Consider the following 22,500-nt stretch of genomic DNA (forward strand, 5'->3'; position numbering starts at 1 on the left):
GCACTTTTTATTGACCATTTCAATGTGGTCATGTCATTGATCCATGAACTTTTCCTGCTTGTTATCAAACTATTTTATAGTCAATTCAGTCATAGATTCATGCAAAAAAAAAAAAAAAAAAAAAAAATATCATTGTGTGGCTCTTTTTGGATTCTCGGCAGCTATAGAAATTAATAATGTAAACAGGAAATACCTTAGGACCATTGTTTTTGTTTACATCCCTCAAAATGGTCTATATATATATATATATATATATATATATATATATATATATATATATATATATATATATATATATATATATTATACAGATATCAAAGTTTTAGCTTCCTAGTATCGATGTACTACAGCACAGGCTTGCACATCTTTAGTGTGTTTATAAAGTAGATCCATTCATTCAGGCTTCATTTATTATCAGACACAGAGATTCGTCATTCTGCTGATTTGATCTTTGTATTTGCTTTAAGACTTTAAATAGGAAGTGTTTCTGCACAATAAATCAATGATTTAATCACACAAACACACACACATGCACACAGGAGATTTCCTCATCCTCAGGCCACAACAAAACATCAATAGAAGATAATCTAATGATCCATCTCACATAAACTCTCAGCCATGGTTACTGTTGCTACTGTAAAGTCATATATGGAATCTGATTAACATATATTTTTTCTAATGTTGCGTCCCAATTCGCCTAAATTTACGACATCCTTAAAGTATATTATTTGTGCACTCTCAGAAATAAAGGTACAGGTGCTGTCACCGGGGCAGTACCTTTTCAAAAGGTATTTATTTGTACCTGGGTCAATAATGGTACCTCAAATGTACTTATTAGGTACATTTGGGCACTAATATGCACCTTCGTTGTTCTTTTGAAAAGGTACTGCCCCGGTGACAGCTCCTGTACCTTTATTTCTGAGAGTGTGATTGGCAGGTACAGTTATTTGGGGGTGTATGAACTACTTCCTCAATAACGGACTGTTATGTTGCTTACTTACGTTCCCTGTTAATCATATCGACACATTATCCACATTTATTTCGTATTTAATTGCCTACCACATATTGTAGATGCAGCAGCAGCAGGTTAATCTGCAGTTCGCGGTCTTTCATGCATAGAAATCTCCTCAGGTGTTTGCATTCAAAAGTTAACGTCCAAACGCGTCTTTATATAAGCACAAATTGTTTTCGCAGATGAAATATAACACGGAAAATGTTATTTAAATATTTTCCAGTAGGCTGGATATCAATTAATAGTCATTCAAATGCGTTTTACCGAAGTCTCTCGACTTGATGGTCGGTCTCGCGCATCCGCCATTTTTGTAGTTTGTTTACATTTTTTTCACCCGCATTTGTAGTTCTAATCAAATTCACGTCTGACAAGCAATGCGTTGGGGACAATATTAGCGTTTTTAATTCTATTTAGGACATATAATAAGCACAATGGGATGCAAAATATGTTTATTTATTATATCATTTGCATTAAAAAACTACAATACAAGGTCAGAACATAATTGTTTAATGTTGAATCCACTTAAATCTGTATAACACTTATAAATAAGTGAAATAATTCTCTATCTCTTGATCTTAATGTATTTGTTAACATGAACAAACAATTAGTGATGCATTTATTGTGTGTTTATACAACTTTGGTAATGCTATAAGTTAAATAATGTTAAGTTCACGTTAACTCGCTGTGCATTAGCTCATTTTAACCGGAACAAATCGATTGTGTGGAATTTGATCAGATGATCCATGTTCTCTCAATAATAATGTCCCTCATGTTTTATCAGGCAAAATATACACTTCACAGTGAACTCGCTTAGATTATAAACTATAAATGTCAAGCAGGAAAATATTACAATAGTGCAGTTAAGAGTCTCACAAACCCTTCATATGAAGTTTATGTTAATCATTTTTGACGAATGTACTCATTGTGTAGAAGCACATTATCTAATTAGATTTGTTTTACAATTGTATGCCTGTCTTTAAATTTGACCACAGGCAAGTAAATAATTACTACATTATATACTTTAAAACTGTTTCAAAACAGCTTTAAAATGGTTGTTATTTTATACTTATAGCAGTTATACACAGTTATGAAAATGAAGTTAAAAAAGGTGTAAACAGGTGTTTTTGACTGTTGTTCATATTTTTCATATATTGATATAGACATTTCTTAAATACTAGTATTATATAGTTTTGTGGTGAATATGGTATATTTATGTATTTACATATTATATAAATATAAGTTTTCGTTTATATATATTTGTGGTAAAAAGAGGTGGTTTCTCTCTCTCTCTCTCTCTCTCTCTCTCTCTCTCTCTCTCTCTCTCTCTCTCTCTCTCTCTCTCTCTCTCTCTCTCTCTCTGTTTTTGATTCATGGCATGATAAATATGACCCACAATTTATGGCTGAGTTTTAATTAAAAATAATGTTGTGTCGTTTGTGGTGATGAATGACACGGTCGATATTTAGAGCAGCGCAGGAGCACAGTGATCAAACACAAACACACACGCACAGAGAGCAGAGAGAGATAAAAACATGACATTTTTGCATTACTGAAGCATAAGAACTTTTTTGTTGTTGTTTTGTTTAATTTCGTTTCATTTCGTTTCGCGTCTTTATTTGTTTTGTTTTTTTATTTTGTTTTGATTTGTTTGTTTCCTTGCTCTTTTTTTGTTTTGTTTTGTTTTGTTTTTTGTTTTAGCTTTGCTTTGTTTTTTTTGTTTTGTTTCAATTTGTTTAATTTTGTTTCATATCGTTTTGTTTTGTTTCATTTTGTTTCGTTTTGCTTTTATTTATTTATTTTTTTGTTTTGTTTCATTTTGTTTCGTTTTGCTTTTATTTGTTTTTTTGTTTTGATTTTTGTTTTGTTTGATTTCGTTTCATTTTGTTAAATTTTTTGTTTTTGTTTTGTTGTTTAATTTGTTTTATACACTGCAAAACATTACAGTATATAATCAATGCATCCTGACAACCTTAGGTAATTGTAACTTAATAAATTAAGTTAATCAAGTTCCTACTTAATTGTATACATTTCACATGCTGTTTTAAGTCTGTTTAATATAATATAAGTTCAAATGACACATATGGTTAAGCTGATTCAGCTTAACGGGATTTAAGGCAACCAATATTTATTTTACAGCCCTCCTTTTACATTACCCTGTTCTTTTTCTAATATTTCTCAAGTGATATTTAATAGAGCAGGGAAATTTTTGCAGTATTTCCCATAATATTTTTTTTTCTTCTGGAGAAAGTCCTATTTGTTTTAATTTGGCTGGAATAAAAAACATATATTTTTAGTATCTTGAAAAACAACTTGTATATATTATGTGCTGTCATCATGGCAAAAATAAAAAAAAAATCAATTATTACAAATGAGTTAATACAACTATTATGTTTAGAAATTAGTTGAAAAAAATCTGCTCTCCGTTAAACAGAAAATGAGGAAAAAATATAAAATCATTAAAATGCATTCAGTTTTCAGAAGCGCCATACACATATATGTGTGTGTTTTATCACAGCATTTTAATTTTACACTGGACTGGTCTTGTAAATTCAGTGTGTTAAATGCATGGAGATGTGGGAGTTCATCCAACAAAGGCAGCGTTTCATTGTGGTTTCTGCTTTCATGATTTACGTCCTTCACTTCCCGTCTGACTGTATGTGTGATGTATGATGATGTGTGTGTGTGTGACTGTGAAGGTCAGAACAGGGTCACTGATTCACATGTTCATTCATTTCAGAGCCCGTTTTGATCCCCTTATATATGTACGCAAGTTAACACACTCATATATTCATGGTTGTTGATGTATAATGTATGATCTCTTCATGATATCACGAGCATTTCATAGTCAGCAGTTACAAAACAAGGACAGCTTGCACTTATAAAAAATATGCTTGCTTTTTGTTCAAACTAGCTTTTTAAAAAAGTGAGCTGAAACTCAATCCTTGAGTTTTTTTTTTTGGGGGGGGGGGGGGGGACTTAATTGTTTAATGTTCAATCCAATTAAATTTGTAAAAACTGTAACACTTAAAAATAATTGTCTATTTGTAAATATTAATGCACAATTAGTGATACATTTATTGTGTATTTAGTCAACTTCGCTAATGTTATTTAAGTAATATAATGTTAGTTCATGTTAATTTGCTTTATGTTAATCGCTAAATTGATTGTGTGGCACCCAGCTTTTTTTTAAAGAGTGGATTTTATATTCATTGTTCTAATAAATTGTTAAAATTAATGAAATAAAACCAACTATTTTGTTTTTGCATAAAGTTTTACAGCTAAATTACAAAACTGCACATTTATTTCTGTGTTTCTTTGCAACTTTCAGATTTTCTTGAAATTAGTACATTTTTTAGAGTGTTTTATGTTTTATACACAAATACAAGTGACTATTAGTTAAAGAAAATGACTGTGCTCCTCTTAAAACTCTGAATAATGTGTCATAATGTTGTAAAGTGCAACAGATAACATATCTGTTAGCATCTCAGAAATGTGTTTTATTGTTTCATGACCCTTGAATGTCTCACACACACTCTGGAGTCACTCCTACACTTGATTCTCACACTCGCTGAATGAAGGCCATTGTATAAACACTGAGAGCCGCTGTCCTCAGATCAGCAGTAGCGGCTATCATCTGAAATCTGTTATTATTTGATCAGGATTTAAGATTTAAAGCATTTACTGTCATTATTGTCTAGTTTATTGTGATGTTTACTTTGCTAATGCCAAATAAGGTTTAGGGTATATTCAAATATATGTAGTAGTTAAGGAATATAGGCAATTGGAAGAGCATGCAAATATGTAAACATAAATAAAAACTATAAATAATTATTTCAAAAAGGTGTTTCATGTACAGAAATGTGTAAATGTAAAAAAATTAGCACAGAATTTATTGAATTGAATTTGAAGAGTTCCCACTTAGATATGCTAGGGAGAGAACCCTGAGCTTGAAGATATTTGAGCCCAGGGCTCCCGCCCGGTCAATAAGCATATCAGGAGATCCGAGATCAGGTCCCCCTTTAGAAAAGGGAGGAAAAGAGGGAGATGGGGTGCAAGGGGGATTCTTCCAAAACGAAGATAGAGCAGTAGGGAGAAAATGATCCATTTAAAGTAAACTAGGATTACTCTGATTGGACTATTACTGAATACAGATGAGCGGCCAGTCATGCTCAATCATATCACATGGTCCTCTCGAAATTAGTTTATAAAACTTCACTTATTGAATGGGATTAGTAGGTGAACCCTTTCATTTTTGAGGGGATCCCAAATAAGAAATACATTGATCAAAAAAAGAGTACAACACATCAAAACAAACCAACTAACCAACCAGCCAACCATTCAGCCAACCAACCAACCAACCAACCAACCAACCAACCAACCAACCAACCATTCAGCCAACCATTCAGCCAACCAACCAACCAACCAACCAACCAACCAACCAACCAACCATTCAGCCAACCAACCAACCAACCAGTCATCCAACCAACCAACCAACCAACCAACCAACCAACCAACCAACCAACCAACCAACCAACCAGCCAACCAACCAACCAACCAGTCATCCAACCAACCAACCAACCAACCAACCAACCAACCAACCAACCAACCAGCCAACCAACCAGCCAACCAACCAACCAGCCAACCATTCAGCCAACCAACCAGCCAACCAACCAGCCAACCAACCAGCCAACCAACCAGCCAACCAACCAGCCAACCAACCAACCAGCCAACCATTCAGCCAACCAACCAACCAACCAACCAGTCATCCAACCAACCAACCAACCAACCAACCAACCAACCAACCAACCAACCAACCAACCAACCAACCAACCAACCAACCAACCAACCAACCAACCAACCAACCAACCAACCAACCAACCAACCAACCAACCAACCAACCAACCAACCAACCAACCAACCAACCAACCAACCAACCAACCAACCAACCAACCAACCAACCAACCAACCAACTCAAACAACCGCTGACTTCACCTTAACCACCACCCACAGTCTAAAGCAGTGATGTCCAAACTCAGTCCTGTAGGTCCGGTGTCCTGGAAAGTTTAGCTCCAACCCTAATCAAACACACGTGAACCAGCTAATCAAGCTCTTAGTAGACATACTAAAAACTTCCTGCAGGTGTGTTAAAGCAAGTTGGAGCTAAACTCATCAGGACACCGGCCCTCCAAGACCAATTTTGGCTGGTCTAAAGCTTCTTAAGCAAATGAAAACAGATACTTACAAAATGCAAACAGTTTGATATAGACGTATTTAACAAACATTCAAATTGGAACCAAAATTAAAAGCATTTACAAAGTAAATAAAAGAAACTAAATTAGTCCTGAAAAGACTAACGAATAATAGTGCGAAGCTGTCTGGAGTGACAGCATGGCACATGTGCGGTAATTGAATGTTAGAGTGTTTAGCTACTGTGACAAAAGACTCAGCCCTGTGTGTGTGAATGTGAGGTGTATTTATAGTCCTGGGAGTCAGTTCATCATGAGCTTCCAGCTGTGTGTGAGTAATCAGAGGGAATCAGGAACTGGTGTGTGTGAGATGCATGATAGTATTTGTAGTCCAGTTCAGTGACAGATGTGTCATTATTGATGACATCAATAATAATCAATTTATCAGTAACCTTTATCAATAACATATTCATGATAAACAGTTTTGAAGAGGTGGGTTTTTTGAAGTAAATAATGTCCAGATGTTTACTCATGGAATTGTCCCTTTAATATTTAAAGGCGACTGCAAGTGCTCATGCAAAGCATTCCAGGCAGGTTATTGCAGTTATGCTTTATGGTCACTTGACTGTGTGTCATGCCTAACAACGACCTTTAGATATATCTATATTCATAATAACGCATGCAAACACAGTGACTCACTGCTCAAATAGACTCTTGCTCTTGTATGTTAATGTTTATCTGTGCCGCAGGTTTTAATGGTTAAAGATTTAAGTAGCAGTTCAAAGGTTCAGTTCCAAGTCAGCGCAATGCAAACATGAAGGATCAACACCCTGTGGCCCTATTCCTGTCCTTGTATCACCTTCAGTGTTTTTTTTTCATCCAGACAAGCAGACTATAATAATAATAATAATAATAATAATAATAATAATAGTAAAAATAATAATAATAATATAATAATAATAATAATAATAATAATAATAATTATTATTATTATTATTGTTATTATTATTATTATTATTATTATTATTATAACATTAATAATAATAATAATAAATAATAATAATAACAACAATAATAATAAATAATAATAACAACATCAACAACACTAATAACAAATAATAATAATAATAACAATAATAATAATAATAATAATAATAATAAAATAACAACAACAATAATAATAATAATAATAATTAATAATAAAAATAATAAATAATATTAATAATATTATATTATAATATTAAATAATATTAATAAATAAAATTAATAATAATAATAATGATAAATTTAATAAAATTAATAATAATTAATAATATTAACAACAACAACAACAACAACAAAAATAAATAAATAAATAAATAATAATTGCATTTTATAATTGCATTAAATAATACAATTTCCAAAATACCATTATTGTCTAACTATGTTATATTACTTAAAACATTCAACATTAACTTAAAACATTTCCAGTATTTAGTTGAAGATGCTGTTGTGTAATTGCACTTTTGGTAACGAATCGTCAGCTGAATGACTAAAAGTAAAATGTTTAAATCAGTATGATCATAACACAAATTGAAAAAGAAATCATTATTCCTTCATTTACTTTATTTTTGGCTTAGTCCCTTTATTGATGAGGGGTCACCACAGCGGAATGAACCGCCAACTAATCCAGCATATGTATTATGCAGCGAATGCCTTTCCAGCTGCAACCCATCACCGGGAAACACCCATACACTCTCAGTCACACACACACATTACGGTCAAGTTAGCGTATTCAACTCCCCTATAGCACATTTGTTTGAACTGTGTGGAAAACCGGAGCACTCGGAGGAAACCCACACCAGCATGGAGAAAACATGCAAACTCCACACAGAAATGCCAACTGACCCAGCCGAGGCATCTTCATTATATCATAATAAATATGATTAACGCAACAACATCGCATATACTGTATTCCCAGTATCACGCAGCGCTAGTTTCATCACACAGATACAGTAGGCAGTAGGAGGTTTGTTTAGTGAACTGGAAAGGGTGTTGTCCGGCACACACACTGATAATCTTCAGCATGCTTGTAAAATCCATGAGTGCTTCCGATAGGATTAGATTTGGAGGTCTGTGTGTGTTGCCTTGAGAAAAACAGACTCACTGGCCACAATCCTCAGACTTCCTGTGCTGTAATAACAGTGTGATATAGCGGTTTGATAATGTCTCCGAGGTCTGAAGGCAGAGATAGAGTCGCTCTCTTATAAAAAACACAGTTTCATTGCCGACTGCGGCCGAATCAGGCCTCTAAATGAAAAATTAACCAAGCCTCTGGCAGCCGAAATGAAGCTCGTTTTTTAGCTGACCAGTTTTGAACAAACATACTGTAATGTGCTGACGTGCCTTTGTTTATTATTTCTTATATGAGTAACTAACTTACTTAAGTGGGTTACATGATAACTACACTGTAAACATGAACAGCTTCCGTATTTCATGTACGGTTGTGAATTGCATTATTGCATGTTGATCTCTGCTCTGTCCACTTTTGATGTTGAAAATTCAACTCTACAGTTTAACAAAGCGACTTTTATTGACATTTTATTAGTTTGAAAAAATATAATGTATGAGAAATAATAATATCTAGAGAGATAAGTCTGTAAAATAACAGAAAATGTGCTGGTGCTTATTCAAGTCACTTTTCAAGGTTAAAAGACATTGGAAGAAAGATCAAGATCTCGTAATGCAGTTCAACAGCAGAAATACATGGGAAAAAAGTAACAAAGTAGAGTGCTAAGTTACAAAGTATTGTACTAATTGATTCACTTTTAGGGTTAGCGTACTAGGCTATTTGGTTGTGTACTAATTGATTCACTTTTAGTGTTAGGGTACTAGGCTACTAGTTCATGTACTAATTGATTTCACTTTTAGGGTTAGGGTACTAGGCCATTTGGTTGTGTTCTAATTGATTCACTTTTAGAGTTAGGGTACTAGGCTACTAGGTTGTGTACAGACTGATTTACTTTTAGGGCTCGGTTTAGAGCACTGGGTGCTAGGGTACTAGGTTGTGTACTAATCAATTAACTTTAAAGGTCATAGTACTAGGCTACTAGATTGTGTACTAATTGATTCACTTTTAGGGTTAAAGTTAGAGTACTAGGTGCTAGGGTATTAGGTTGTGTAGTAATTGATTCACTTTTAGGGTTAGAGTACAAGGCTACTAGGTCATGTAGTAATTGATTCACGTTTAGGGTTAGGGTACTATCTACTAGGTCATGTAGTAATTGATTCACGTTTAGGGTTAGGGTACTAGGCTACTAGGTCGTGTAGTAATTGATTCACTTTTAGGGTTAGGGTACTAGGCTACTAGGTCGTGTAGTAATTGATTCACTTTTAGGGTTAGGGTACTAGGCTACTAGGTCATGTAGTAATTGATTCACTTTTAGGGTTAGGGTACGAGGCTACTAGGTCATGTAGTAATTGATTCACGTTTAGGGTTAAGGTACTAGGCTACTAGGTCATGTAGTAATTGATTCACTTTTAGGGTTAGGGTACTAGGCTACTAGGTCATGTAGTAATTGATTCACTTTTAGGGTTAGGGTACTAGGCTACTAGGTCATGTAGTAATTGATTCACTTTTAGGGTTAGGGTACTATCTACTAGGTCATGTAGTAATTGATTCACTTTTAGGGTTAGGGTACTAGGCTACTAGGTCATGTAGTAATTGATTCACTTTTAGGGTTAAGGTACTAGGCTACTAGGTCATGTAGTAATTGATTCACTTTTAGGGTTAGGGTACTATCTACTAGGTCATGTAGTAATTGATTCACTTTTAGGGTTAGGGTACTAGGCTACTAGGTCATGTACAGACTGATTTACATTTAGGGCTAGGTGTAGAGTACTAGGTGCTAGGATACTAGGTTGTGTACTAATTGATTCAGTTTTAGGGCTAGGTTTAGAGTACTAAGTGCTAGGGTACTAGGTAGTGAACTAATTTATTCAGTTTTTACTTTGTAAGATTATATTTGTAACTGAACATCTGGTTCATATCCAGACTGCTTTGGTCCACATTTTAGTGCAAAGTTTACTTTTATATGTCACTAATTATTGGGAAACATGGTCCAGTTATTATTTATGTTGTTTACAAATGTATACTTGTTAGTGTTTCTACTTGTCGGAACTATGTCGGTTCACTTATTAGTTTGCAAGTGTGTACTTTGTGTACAGTTCAGAAGCTATTGGGAATAAATTGCTGCACTGTTTATATTTGATGATCAGATGACCACTATTTCTGCAATTATTGGAACTATTTGGTGCACATTGTGGTGGTGTACTAGACATATACTTGACAGTTTAGTTAATTTTAAACAGCCACATATAATTATTTATTATATTATTATAAATAACTATTATTACAGTAGCTTGTACTTGACTTTTTTGTACTTGAGTAATATTGTATGTTTCTTCTTACGGGTGTGTTTACACTTTAACCTCTATATGAGTCTTAAACTTTTGTATATATATTTGTGTGTGCACTTTTGTGTGTGTGTGTGTGTGTGTGTGTGTAGCAGACGCTCGTGTCTGTCAGTCGCTGGTTTAACGTTATCCTTATTTAACTGTGTGCTGTAAGCAGATCCGCCTGTGTAACACACACCAGGTGAGTTTAATCTGTGCGTGCGTATGTGTGTGTGTGTGTGAGGAAGATCAGTTTCAGCTCTTTGTTACGAGCCTCAACAGCCGGATCGGGTTGAAACCCTGTCATTTAATCACTGAGAGCGAGAGGAAAGCGCTGCGCGATGGACAGACGCGAGCCTCTCTACCTGTGATGTTAATTGTTTTCCAATGGTTAATTAATGCCAACAGTCTTGAGGAAGATTCAGATGTTTTACACCTGCAGCGCTCACACATGGGTCTCATTTACACCTGCTGGAGCGCGCGCTAGAGAGGGAGTGTGTGAGGATGTGGATGTGTTCTCGTCCTGCTCGTTGTTTTTTTTTTTTTGCGATTGAGAGAGTTTAATTGAGTCGAAGCATCTGCTCTCACTATAGAGACCACAAATCACTGTCTGTCTGTCTGTCTGTCTGTCTCTCCACACAGTTGAATGTACAGTATAAGTGCATAGTGCATGTAGTAAATGATTCACTTTTAGGGTTAGGGTACTAGACTACTAGGTCATGTACAGACTGATTTACATTTAGGGCTAGGTTTAGAGTACTAGGTGCTTGGAAACTAGGTTGTGTACTAATTGATTCCGTTTTAGGTTTAGAGTACTTAGTGCTAGGGTACTAGGTAGTGAACTAATTTATTCAGTTTTTACTTTACAAGATTATATTTGTAACTGAACATCTGGTTCATATCCAGACTGCTTTGGTCCACATTTTAGTGCAAAATTTACTTTTATATGTCACTAATTATTGGGAAACATGGTCCAGTTGTTATTTATGTTGTTTACAAATGTATACTTGTTAGTGTTTCTACTTGTCGGAACTATGTCGGTTCACTTATTAGTTTGCAAGTGTGTACTTTGTGTACAGTTCAGAATCTATTGGGATTAAATTGCTGCACTGTTTAGATTTGATACAGATGACTGTACTATTGCTCCGTCTGTCTGTCTCTCCACACAGTTGAATGTACAGTATAAGTGCATAATGTACACTGTCTGTCATTTTAGACACAACCTCTGTCTGTCTGAGTCTCTCTCTCTCTCTCTCTCTCTCTCTCTCTCTCTCTCTCTCTCTCTCTCTCTCTCTCTCTCTCTCTCTCTCTCTCTCAGTTGTGTCTCCATAGAGTTTCCATAGCTGTAGCTTTTGTTTCAGATCAATTAGCCTAGATCTTGTAAACAAGGATCAGATCACCTTAATGGGATTAACACACACACTCATACGAGAACGCACAATGAGATTAAATGGTGAAAGCTTTTGTTTTCTCTGGTTTTAAAGGATTGTCCCATCACAGTTTGAACAAATTATATTTACCATTTAGATCAGGGGTGTCCAAACTCAGTCCTGGAGGGCCGGTGTCCTGGAGAGTTCACATCCAACTTGCTTCAACACAGTTGTTTCTACACTCTCAGAAATAAAGGCACTGGAGCTGTCACTGGAGCAGTATACCTTTTCAAAAGATACATATTAGTACTCATAGAGTCCACACTGAAAAAAATTATTCAAAGATGATTCCTTGGATTTACTAATTTTATTTACGTTAAGGGGTTGTAAACAATTTATTTGTGTTGAATTTAAACAAACAAATTAAGTTGAACATTATTGAACTTAGTTTGTTTATTTAAAATAAACACAAATAATTTGTTTGCAACAGCTCTGCATGCAACACTTTTTTCAGTGCACAGTAGTATCTCAAAGGTGCATATTAGTGCTCAGATGTAACTGAAAAGTACCTTTGAGGTGCCATTATAGGGCGTACTCACACTATGCCATACGTACCGTGCCCAGGCCCGTTTCCCGGATCGTTTGAGAAGTGTGAGTGCGCTGAATCGGGCTCAAGCATGGTTTACTTGGCCGGCCCTGGCCAGGTTGGAAGAGGTGTGCCTGAGCGCGGTTCACTTGGGCTTTGTGTGTGAGTGCAAAACGCGCCAAAGCCCAAAACTGAAAGCGAGACGTGACTTTTAAGGGACTGTTTCATATGGATTTATTAATAATTCTTATTGTTCAGTGAACTCAAACTGCCGTAGCTTCTTAAATACGCAAACCCCTCACTGCACCACAACTGCGCGCCTTCAGCAGACCTCCTCATTCCTGCAGCACGAGGGCTTTATGATTGTTTATGAGCGCCAAAAGTGGCGGATCTGTTCGGTGAAATATTTGACTGCGTGTCACCGCATATCAAACAACTAAAAATAATACAAAACCATATACTGTAACTAAGGGCCTACTCACACTATGCCATCCGTACCATGCCCAGGCCCGTTTCTCGGATCGTTTGAGAAGCGTGAGTGCGCTGAATCGGGCTCAAGCATGATTCACTTGGCCGGCCCTGGCCCGGTTGGAAGAGGTGTGCCTGAGCCTGGTTCACTTGGGCTTTGGCGCGGTACGCTTGTGTGTGAGTGCAAAACGCGCCACAGCCCAAAACTGAAAGCGAGACGTGACTTTTAAGGGGCTGTTTCATATGGATTTATTAATCATTCTTACAGTTCAGTGAACGCAAACTGCCGTAGTTTATTAAAGACGCAAACTCCTCACTGCACGACAGCTGAGCACCATCAGCAGACCTCCTCATTCCTGCAGCACGAGAGCTTTATGATTGTTTATGAGCGCCAAAAGTGGCGGATCTGTTCGGCGAAATATCTGAGTGCGTGTCCCCGCATCCCTAAGGACTGTTTGGCGAAATATTTGACGGCATATCAAACGACTGAAACGATATCACTAGAGAAATCTCCACTGTGCTGCTGAGTGAGAGAGCGCTTCTCACTGAACAGCGCAGCAGCGATGACGTAAGCGTGCTGAAGCCCGTTTGTGGTGTGAGCGCGGGCCGTCGGGGGAGACGGGAGGAGGGACAAGCGTGCTTTGGCCCGGTTCGAGGCAACTGTACCTAGTGTGAGTACGGCCATAGACCCTTCAAGTACGAATATTTACCTTTTAAAAAGGTAATGCCTCAGTGACAGCTCCTGTACCTTTATTTCTGAGAGTGTAGTACAGGGATGTCCACACTCGGTCCTGAAGGGCCAGTGTCCTGGAGAGTTAAGCTCCAACCCTAATCAAACACACCTAAACCAGCTAATCAACCTCTTACTAGGTATACTAGAAACTTCCAGGCAGGTGTGTTAAAGCAAGTTGGAGCTAAGATCAGCAGGATACCGGCCCTCCAGGACAGAGTTTGAGAGGGGTCTGGCTGCAGTCCTGGTGCAGTGCAATCTGGGCTGCATCCAATGCTTATTAATGGGCTCACCTAACCCCACCCCTAACCCTACCCGTCACAGTGACGTCACTCGCTCCATTTAAGTGCATTGTGTCTGACATTGCATCGCTGAGTAATCTAATCTCTATAGTAATATAATCGCTAATCTCTCCTGGACATCGGCCCTCTAGGACTGAGTTTGGACACCCCTCATTTAGATGCCACTATAATGACGCGGTGGCTCAGTAGTTAGCACCGTCACCTCACAGCAAGAAGTTTGCTGGTTCGAGTCCCTTCTGGGACAGTTGGCATTTCTGTGTGGAGTTTGCATGCTCTCCATGTGCTCTTCTGGGTGTTCTGGTTTCCCCCACAGTCCAAACACATGCGCTATAGGGGAATTGATGAACTTAGTTAGCCGTAGTATATGAGTGTGAATGAGTGTGTATGGGTGTTTCCTAGTACTGGGTTGTGGCTGAAAAGGCTTCTACTGAGTAAAACATACGCTGAAATAGTTGGCGGTTCATTCCGCTGTGACAACCGCTGATGAATAAAGGGACCGAGCTGAAGGAAATTTAATGAATGCTACCATAAGTTTCATAGTTCTTTTACATAGATATTTACTTAGGTCTCTCTACAATACATTCTGTGTTTCTTCTTTGCTTTCCAAATGCTAGACTTGGAAACACATTGAATTAAAAGGTGAGTGCACAACAAATTTATTTACTTATTTAAATATGTATGGAATAACTGATGATTATTGGATGAAAATAAACTTACAGCTCTGCATTTCAGGCATTTGTCAGGGTTTTGTCCTCAAACCGCTGCTGTCTAGTGTCTAGTTTCTTCCAAATCTCCTCCAAGCCCCTGTTGTGTGTGGATGTGATTTCTGTCTGTTGTAGCTGTGAAATAACTCTAAACATTCAGTGTAGCGATATGGAGCTGTAAAGAGTAAAAGTAAAGTAAAGAGAAAGTAAATAGGCTGAATGGAGGAGGCTCGTTCTTTATCCTCACGCTGCAGATGCAGTTTATACACACAAAGTCACCATGTAAATAGCGAATACACCATGGAACAACACAACTGACTCTTTAAGCGAATGAGAGACGAGACTCTGATTGGTTTAGTGCAGGTTATGCTCAAACACACACCCAAAACTCATTAAGAGAATAAGCACAACCCAGTTAGACCACGCACTTTAGACTTTGTGCCTAGATCATTAAAATAGAGCCCTACGTCTCCCTTCGTTGGTACCAGAAGGCACCAAAATAGCTGTATACATGTGGACATGGCCTTAGTTTCCAAAGCATTCTTCAAAATCTCCTCTTTTGTGTTTGAGAGATGACAGAAATTCATACAGGTTGCGAATGACACGAGGGAGTAAAATGTTGATCCTGGGCTTAACTATTCCTGTACGAGATCTCTCTCAAACTGTCGTCAGATTTGCCAGGATCATTAAGTGTGTAATCAGGAGTCTGTCAGATTCTGCTCTACATAAACACTGAGCTGATGTGTGTGTGTGTGTGTGTGTCTTTGTTTATTGGTGACTGAGAGCTATCTGATGAGTGTTGAGCGGGCAGCAGTGTGTGTGTGTGTGTGTGTGTGTGTATGTGTTGATGATGACAGACTGTCAGAGCGGCAGATGAAGCTGTTGTCTGGCCTGTTTCTCCTCAAGCGCTCTTCATAATAAAGAGATTATATTTGCATGGCAAATCAACCTGAGAGAGACTCACCGTGTCTTTGGCAGGTGCTGTGTGTGTGTGTGTGGGTGTGTACTTAAGTGTGTGTATCTGTCTATGTGTGTGTGTCCGTATCAGCGAGTGAGTGAGTGTGTGTAATTAAGTGTGCGTTTGTACTTTAGCGTGTGCACCTGTCTATGTATCTGTGTGTATGTGTGTGTGTGTGAGTGTGTTTGGTTGCAGTTAGACCCACATCATGTGAGATGTAAAACCTCAAACCATCTCATTCATTTGAAGCGACCTGTATAAACGACTCTTCCCCGGCCGATTTGTTCTTACCGCATCACTAATGAGCTGAACGACCAACATTTAAACGCCACTGTGCTTAGCCAATGTTCAGCTGTGTGAAAAACAAGTGCACTTAATTCTATTGAAGTGGCACTCATATGGGGTCATATATTAAAATATACTGTATAGATATATATAATATTTAATAAATATAAATAAAAAAATAATCCTGATTTTGATAATAATATAAGAACATGCACCTTTTGTGAAACTTCATTATAGGTACAATGATTATTATGAAAAGCACTTTACAAATAAGCTTGAATTGAGTTGAATTTAATTGTTTCACAGTACTGGGTTGTGTCTGGAAGGACATCTGCTGCCTAAAACATATGCTGGAATAATTGGGGGTTCATTCCATTGTGGCAACCCCTGACAAATAACGGACTAAGCCCAAGGAGTATGAATGAATTGAATCAAATTGAATGAAATTGAATTAAATCGAACCAAATCAGATTAAATGGAATGGAATTGAATAAACCGATTGGAATGGAATTGAATTAACTCTAATTGATTGGAATGGAATTAAATCCAATGGAATGGAATCAAATCAGATGGAATAGAAATAGAATGAAATTAAATGGAATTAAATTAATTCAAATGGAGTGGAATCTGATCGAAATGAATGGAATCAAATCGAATCCAATTTAATCGATTTGAATTGAAAGTAATCAAATTTAATCAAATGGAATGGAATGGAAGCAAATGCAATAGAAGGAAATAGAATGGAATGGAATCAAATGGAATCTAATCAATTCTGTTCTACTGGAATGGAATGGAATCAAATCAAATCCAAAGGAATGGAATCGAATGGATTCTAATCAATTATACTTTACTGGAATGGAACAGAATCAAATGTAATTGAATTGAATCAATTGGAATGGAATTGAACAGAGTCAAAATGAATAATAAAAATGTGTTGGCAGATAAAATAAAAAGTGCACTTTGTAATACATGTCAAAATTTTTACAATTTTAAATTAGAGTTTAAATTAAACATTAAATGTTAGATTTATTTGACCATGCTTTAAAGAAGTTGACTCAATTCGAATAGAATCAAATCAAATCCAACGGAGTGGATTCTAATCAATTCTACTCTACTGGAATGGAATAGAATCAAATGTAATGGAATGTAATGGAATGTAATGTAATGGAATAGAATCAAACTGAATTGAATCAAATGAAATGGAATCAAGTTAAATCCAAACGAATGGAATCGAATGGATTCTTATCAATGGAACCACCAACTATTTCAGCATATGTTTTACAAAGCGGATGCCCCTCCAGCTGCAACCCAGTACTACAAAACACCTATACACAGTCATTCACATTCACATTCACATTCACACTCATACACTATGGCCAAGTTATTTATTAACTTTGGCCAAGTTAGTTCATCAGTTCCCCTATAACGCATGTGTTTGTACTGCGGGGAAAACCGCAGCACCAGCAACCAGTGTGACAACACTGAGCCACTGAAACAGGTTTAATGCATTATATTATTTTAAGTCTGTCTAAAAAAATCTGCATTTACTTCCTTATATATATATATGTATATATATATATATATATATATATATATATATATATATATATATATATATATATATATATATATATATATATATATATATATATATATATATATATGGTTAACTTATTTTCAGCAGATGTGCTCTGAGACCACTAAGCTAATCTTTTCTGCACATTAAACCGGAGTGTAAGTTGTTACAAGAATAAAATCCGCTGTAATGCCTCATTGCAAATGTCATATTTGATGTAAATGTTTAGAAGTGCGCGGCAGACGAGTTGACTCAGACAAACCATCAGCTATTTGAAATGTTATTGTGCTGAAGATTGCTGACCCGTTTGTGTCTGAAACGCTAAGTGTGTTCTCCTCGACTACTGCAGCACACATCATCTAACCTTTAAGAGTTATTTTAAAATGTGCACTTTGAGGATGAGAGATAAATGTTTTCTGCTGTTGTGCTAAACTTTGACCGCTCTCTGTTTAACCAGACGCAGTGTTTAGCATGGAGCGCGAATACGGCTCTGTCTGGTTGTTAACATGTCTAGTAAAATAGTATGACTGGCTGGTGTGTGTGTGTGTGTGACGTGTGGTTTAATGAGCTGTCAACATGAGCTTGGATTCGATGCTGGACACAGGACTGGGTTGAGTTTAATTGGGTTGATTTTACTCGAGAAGTTGAGAAACTCACTCCCACTGCGGACGCTCAGAGCTTTATAAGGGGCAGTTTTTTGGTGTGTGTGTGTGTTTTTAACCTTAGAGGAAAGTTTTTACTCTTACACTTCCGACCTGTGTGGCTTTCAGATGTGAAACGTGGGGAGGAGGAGATTTCAGCTGCTTCTGTGCTGGTTTTAGTCCGGGAAAAGTTGATGATTCGTGCTGTTGAGAACAGCTGAAAAACGACTTTTAAAGTCAGCTGTGTGTGTGTGTTACTAGAGTTGTGCCGATAGATGATGCCTTCGTCCATCGCCGATGGCCGACAAACTTCACGATGCTGAGCTGGCATCGCGATCCCACATTTATATTGATATATTATTATTTGCATGTCATCTTTATAACAATAAGGGTCTTTTCATGAGATCCCTACTAAAAAAAAAACTGCTTAAGCCAGCCTAGGCTGGTTGGCTGGTTTTAGCTGGTCGACGAGGCTGGTTTTAGAGGGGTTTTGGCCATTTCCAGGCTGGTTTCCAGCCATTTTCTGCCTGTTCTTAGCTAGTCAGGCTGGGAGATGACCAGCTAAAACCAGCTTAACCAGCCTAGCCAGGCTGGAAGCCCAGCCAATACCAGCTATATCCAGCTTAAACCAGGCTGGTCAAGCTGGTTTTAGCTGGTTTTGACACCAACGACCCCCACCCCCCACCTACGACAACGATGGCATCGTCCATTGCGATGTTTCCAACCCAAGCTCATTCTGAAAACGTAGTCCCGCCGACGTTTCTGGAGACAGAGGAATACGTCCCGGGAGGTACGTACGGCTGCATTAATTTTTTTCAACCGAAAGCTGCGGGGCGGTGTGACGCTGTTCCCTTTTGTGCTTGCCGTCCGGCCGGCCAACTGCTTACCTCCTTGTGGAGGGCTTCCCCACTGCAACCCGTTTGTCCACTCAGCTCACCGTGTTCGTCAGCAGGCTCGAGATGCAGAGAGGAATTGACCACGGCGACCGGTTTCGAGTCCGGGGAAGAGCGGTTCCAGCAATCAGGTAAGACGAAAACAGAATCCCAAAAATTAAGTGAACGAGTTTCGTAACAGGGTGAGAACGCGGTGAAATCCGAAAACGCGGTAGAAAAAATTGGTTAAATTCAGGGAAGGAGGAGGGCGGGTCAGCCGAATGGCTGGTCGCGCAGTCAATCATCCGGTCAGTCGGACAGCGGCCTCTGGTGGGTTCACGCAAGAACAGCGCGGGCGCGAACTGCACTCGCAAGAGTTGTTTGAGATGCGAAAAAGCGCACAACAGCGACCTCTCGCAGATTCGCAAAAACAAAAACTGCAGCCGTACGTACCCGCCGGGACGTATTCCGCGGTCTCCAGAAACGTCCGCAGGACTACGTTTCCACAATGAGCCTGGGTTGGATGTTTCACAATAGACATCGTACGATGCCAAATTGGTCAACATCGCCCCACCCTATGTGTTACCTTGTGTGTGTGGTTTAACCAGGATAAGATGAAGACTATTCTGTTCTAAGAAAAAACTGAATAATAAAACTGATCTCAAAATAGCTTTCAGCATGTTTCTAGATGTGCACTGGTTGATGTCATTTCTGAAAACTCCTCAAAACTCCAGAAAAGGCAACAGATAATAGGACAAGGAGGAGAGGCGCACTTCAAAAGGAGTTATTTCACCTGCATATACGACAAACAAACACACACACACACACACACACACACACACACACACACACACACACACACACACACACTCACACACACACACCAGCACAAATATCTCAGCGGCAGAATATCTCTTCCGTGTGTGTGTGTGTGTGTTTTATCTGTCCTCTCTCCGTCTGCGCTTTGATGGTCTGCAGGGAACGCGGCCCTCAGCCTCAATAACTTCTCCTGCATTCACATTCAAAGCGATCTGCGGCTCCCTCTCAAAGCACAGCCTTTTTTATTGAGTAATATTTTCATCTTTTCATCTACGGGAAGATTGTAAATCGCACGGCTTCAGAGTGAGAGGAGAGAGAGAGAGAGAGAGAGAGACGGGCAACAGCGCATAAACCCTCAATGCATAATAAGAGACGCAGGAACGCTCATAAACTTATAAACAACTTTTTTTCTGCGTGTGTGTGCGTGCGTGCATGTGTGTGTGTGTGTGTTTGTAAAAACTTGAAATGGCCAGGGCCGTTTTTCAAAAACTGATGACAGTCATGCATAAATTATGCAAAGATTTGTCCTTGTGCCAAAGTAACACATCTATGGAATAATGATCAAACTGATGTTGGTGGACCGGAAGAGACTGAAGCGGTATCCCAGCATGCTTCGCTCTCGATGGAAAGGCTAACAAAGTTGACTGATTTTATTTTTATCATAAAATCAAAAATAAATGCTGGCTTATCTCTGCCTAATTTGGTGTGTAAATTAATTAATTAATTCATTTTCTTGTCGGCTTAGTCCTTTTATTAATTCGGGGTCGCCACAGTGGAATGAACCGCCAACTTATCCAGCATGTTTTTACGCAGCGGATGCCATTCTAGCTGCAACCCATCTCTGGGAAACATCTACACATACTCATTCACACACACACACATACACTACGGACAATTTAGCCTACACAATTCACCTGTACCGCATGTGTTTGGACTGTGGGGGAAACCGGAGCACCCGGAGGAAACCCACGCGAAGGTTGGGAGAACATGCAAACTCCACACAGAAACGCCAACTGAGCCGAGGCTCGAATCAGCAACCCAGTGACCTTCTTGCTGTGAGGCGACAGCACTACCTACTGCCCCACTGCATCGCCTGGTGTGTAAATCATTAATTAAATTAACCAATGGGTCATTTTCTTAACTAGTCTATAGCACCAGATTTAACCCAATATTTATGCTTGTCAGTATTTTACCCATTCATTTATTCATTTTCTTACCAGCTTTATTAATCTGGCGGAATGAACCGCCAACTATTCCAGCATGTTTTACACAGCGGATGCCCTCCGTGCTGCAACCCAGTACTGGGGAACACCAATACACATTCATTCACACACACACTCGTACACTACAGCCAATGTAGTTCATCTATTCCCCTATAGCGCATGTGTTTGGACTGTGGGGGAGACCAGAGCACCCGGATGCCCTTCCAGCTGCAACCCATCACTGGGAAACATCCATACAAACTCATTAACATACTTACACTACGGACAATTTAGCCTACTCAATTGTGCTTGTGGGGGAAACCGGAGCACCCGTAGGAAACTCACGCCAACACGAGGAAAACATGCAAACTCCACACAGAAATGCCAACTGATGCAGCCGAGGCTCGAACCAGAGACTTTCTTGCTGTGAGGTGACTGTGATACCCATTGCGCCATCAATTCGCCCCAATATTTTACCCAATTTGGGTTAAAATGCTCAAAAAAACGACATTTTCTAGCAATTCAAACTAATTGTGCAATAGTTCTGCATGATTACCAGATAGGGAAGTGTGTGCTTGTTTTAGTTTGGGTTGTACTGTGTTTGGGTCAACATCTGCTAATATCTAACATATTTAAAAGTAAATATAATTAAAATAAATAATTATATTTTAAAGTGCTTATCAACACAGTAAAGTTTAATACAACTTTTATTTATAACACATTTATAACACACACTCACACACACACTCCTATGCTGCGTTCACACCAGACGCTGAATGCGCCAAGCTTGAGTAACTTACATGTTAAGTCAATGCAAACGCGCGAATAGCGTGATACGCGCAAATAACGTTGCGCGAATGACGCGAATTGCGCGAATGGCATGGCGCGAATTGAACGTTTTGCACGTTTGACACGCTTAACGAGTGTTTTGCGCAAATCTCTCGAGTTTGAAAATCTGAACTTTAGCGGACATTCGCGCCGCGTTAACCAATCAGAAGCTTGCTCTTGTGGGGGCGTGATTGTGACGTAGAACCTGTTGATGGTGTCCTGGGGGAAATCCTCCAGGCGACACCGACAACAGTTCATCAAACTGGGCTTGGCTCAGTCAGAAGCACCGCTGAAAGCCTCCGTGATCCAGGTTCAGTTTCTGGAGGAGTTTATGAGCTCACACAGCTGGATGCACCTCTGAAAGCATGTAGTGGACTCAGACACAGTCCTAAACGTATCGACGCTGTTTTTCAGCCTTCATAAAGCACATAAACACTGTTATTTTCTTCATTAAATCCATGTTAGCCTTTTAGCAACGAAGCTACAGTCACCGGGCAGACAGAAGCCCTTCCCATCACGCGAATCCG

General features: G+C 38.4%; 1 protein-coding gene and 1 long non-coding RNA gene across 52 annotated transcripts in view; one reads left to right on the forward strand and one right to left on the reverse strand.

Moving 5' to 3' along the window:
• Positions 1–1,329, reverse strand: part of LOC141375216 (uncharacterized) — a 12,188-nt gene extending 10,859 nt beyond the window's left edge. For both annotated transcript variants that reach the window (XR_012382904.1, XR_012382903.1), the window contains exon 1: positions 1,060–1,329. This is a non-coding gene — a long non-coding RNA (uncharacterized lncRNA). The remainder of the gene's footprint in view (positions 1–1,059) is intronic.
• Positions 1–22,500, forward strand: part of LOC101882941 (adhesion G protein-coupled receptor L3-like) — a 404,581-nt gene that overhangs the window by 92,226 nt on the left and 289,855 nt on the right. The gene's annotated exons all lie outside the window — the stretch shown is intronic.

This window comes from Danio rerio, chromosome 7, assembly GCF_049306965.1.
Source record: "Danio rerio strain Tuebingen ecotype United States chromosome 7, GRCz12tu, whole genome shotgun sequence".
In the NCBI taxonomy this organism is placed as follows: Eukaryota; Metazoa; Chordata; class Actinopteri; order Cypriniformes; family Danionidae; genus Danio; species Danio rerio.